This window comes from Octodon degus, unplaced genomic scaffold (genome assembly GCF_000260255.1).
Source record: "Octodon degus isolate 3935 unplaced genomic scaffold, OctDeg1.0 scaffold00009, whole genome shotgun sequence".
NCBI lineage: Eukaryota > Metazoa > Chordata > Mammalia > Rodentia > Octodontidae > Octodon > Octodon degus.
The window spans coordinates 18757829-18760810 of NW_004524585.1; the positions used below are offsets into that span (position 1 = coordinate 18757829).

General features: G+C 37.4%; 1 pseudogene; it reads left to right on the top strand.

Moving 5' to 3' along the window:
- Positions 1-1206: 1206 nt before the first annotated feature.
- On the top strand, positions 1207-2005 carry LOC101574838 (annotated as a pseudogene).
- Positions 2006-2982: the final 977 nt, after the last annotated feature.

Genomic DNA, 2982 nt, shown 5'->3' on the forward strand with positions numbered 1-2982 from the left:
ATTCAACAGAGTCTTTTCACATAATACAAATGGATGTTGTTAAAATGTATTCATTGTTTCTTAACTGAAGGAGAGACGTAATGAAAAAACCAAGTGTATCTTTTAAAATTTAATTGTATTTTAACTAATAAATAATTTTCTTGACTAGTACAATATATCTGGAATCTATTTCTTTTTCTTGGAAGAGGGCTTTGGATTATGGCAATAATCATATTAAATACTGTATAAATTGAACTTATATACCACTATATATGTAATGTACATGGAAAAGTTTCTTAAAGTATATAGATAATTACGAACACTTTTATATTTTAAAATATATACTATCATGTACCTTATATACATATGTAGATATATAGGTCTGTGTGTACGTATTATGATTTGTTTGTATAACTCAAGCTAAGGAACAGTTCTTTCCTCTGGATCGTGACATCCTTTGTGCTAGTATATAATAGCACCACACTACTGTTTCCTTTTTCTATTGAATACCTGAGTATATGCATGCAAGAATACTAAATATTACATTGCAATAAAATTTTCAACTTCTGTAAGAGTACTCAAAAGGATTGTTTCAACATTTAATTTTATTTGATGTCATTAGTGAGTATTCTTTTCCTATTATTTTGAAAAATGTCTGCTGTTTTATTATTCATTTTTCAGTACTTTTGTGCCCTTATTTTGTGTCTCATATTGGGACATTGTATTAGTCAATACAAGTATTTCTCAGTAAAAATAAGATTAATAAGAATCATTTAGAAAGAATGAGGATTATACTTACACTTAGATCTTTGCTAAATCCTCAGGGTAACTCACAATTTTCTCAGTCATGTAACAAAGAAATGTAAAACTTGAAATAACTAATAAAACAAATGGTTTTTTTCCATTTTACATACACATTTTATGTACAGAAATAAATTCATATTAACCAAAAGAGTGGTGAAAAACTTTAAACAAAGAAAACAAACATCAATAGAGTAAGTTGAGTTTACTATTAGTTTGTCTATGATTGTCCTGTTTAAATATTAATTTCTTATCTTAAACTTACATACTAGTAATTTACAAAAGTAAGAGGCTTCATATTTCAAAGTGAAATTTATTGGGGAAGCTGAACTGGGTAAGCCCTGTTCCCAGAGGCAGTTGCTGCTGACCCTATAAGTCAAAGGAAGAAATAGCTGGCCAAGCTCAGCTTTGGTACTGGTGGCTACCATGTCCTTGCAGATCCAGACAAGCAATGTAACCAACAAGAATGATCCCAAATCCATAAATTACTGAGTCTTCATTGGAAATCTGAACACAGCTGTGGTGAGGAAGACCATCTGACAGACATGGAGACCATCTTTCCCAAATATGGTCTTGTGGCCGGATGTTTTGTACAGAGAGGATATGCCTTTTGTCAGTACTCTAATGAGCGCCACGCCCAGAAAGCTGTGCTGGGAGAGAATGGACGGGTGGTGGCTGGGCAGACCCTGGACATCAACATGGCCGGGGAACCCAAGCCCAACAGAGCCAAAGGACTAAAGATAGCAGCATCTGCCATATACAAGCTCTTTGCCTATCAGGGTTGCCTGTCATCAGAAATGACCCCGTGTCACATTTGCTTTGATCCATCATGCCAAAACTATCATCTCTGTCAAGCTCTTTTCCCTTTCTGGAGGCATAAGTACTGGCTCATTCAAGATCAAGTTAAAGCGCAGTTAACTGCCGATCATCAGTGCTGACCCAGATCACGTCTAACACTGATGCTCTCTTGGGTTGCATGAATCAGATTGCTGAAGAGCAAAAGGACAATGCAGATAGCAAGAAGAAAGGTCACAACAGCAGTGGTGGTGGCAGTCCAGTGGCAGCAGCAGGCCACCACCACCCCCAGAAGACACACCTGAGGCAGGCACCACCCAGGCAGAACTCCAGACTCCAGATGATGGTGATTAGGAGGGGCTGCTGACACAGCGAGGAACAGCTGGAGCTCAGCCAGGAATCAGATGCAGAGGATGAGGCCTCAAATTAAGCAGCTGGATGGGAGCATTGGCCACCAGCAAGAGAAAGGCATCACTGTCCAAGGCCTCACACCAGGCACCCACCCCTGGATGCTAACTTGTAGTGGGTACCAGAGGAAAGCAGGAAGCAGGTGCTCCTTGCCCCCATGAATTCCAGGCCAGAGCCACATCTTTGGCAGGTGGAATTATTGGCAGCCCTTACCCCATGTACCCTCCCTGTCTAAGTATAGGGCAGGTCAGAGGGCAGGGGTTCCTTGCACTCCACCTCCCTTCCCCAGGACATTCCTAGGCTTAGGGGTTTTCTATAGGTTTGGAAGAGGCTATTAAAGATGGGGACCTTGACAATAAAGAGACTGGATCAAAAAAAAAAAACGTGAAATTTTCATATAAACTTATACATTTAAGTAAACATCATGAATGTTTTGATATACTTTTCATAATTTTAAACATTTTAATATCTTTAATCTGAGTGTTTTCTGACAACACCCCAAATCTTTAGGTTTATAAAATCCTCTCTCACTATGTCCTGGTTTCACTGGAAGATGTTATCAATGGTTACAGAATAGTTAACGCAAGTACACTTGTGAATCATGTCTTATAATGTATTACTTTTGCAAATAATAAAAAACACAAGTCTATCAGTGTTTGTATATTAGGATTTAATATAACAATTTAAACAATTTAGTATTTAACAATTTAAGAAACAAAAACTATAATTGAATCCTGCTGATTCATTTGGATTCTTTTTTTATTTAACAGGGTCTTACATGTGGCCCGGGAAGCTCTTGAACACCTGAGCACTATTGTTTCTCACAACTCTGGTTCCCAATTGCTGGCCTTAGAGGAACATTCCATCCCTACCCCTAGCTTGTTTATAACTGGCTGGTCAATAAAAATACTTTTCTTTGTGAAAGATGCACTAAATTTTCCTTTTATGTGCCTAGGAATGTGAATTTGAAATGTATTACAATATTTATAATTTACATTA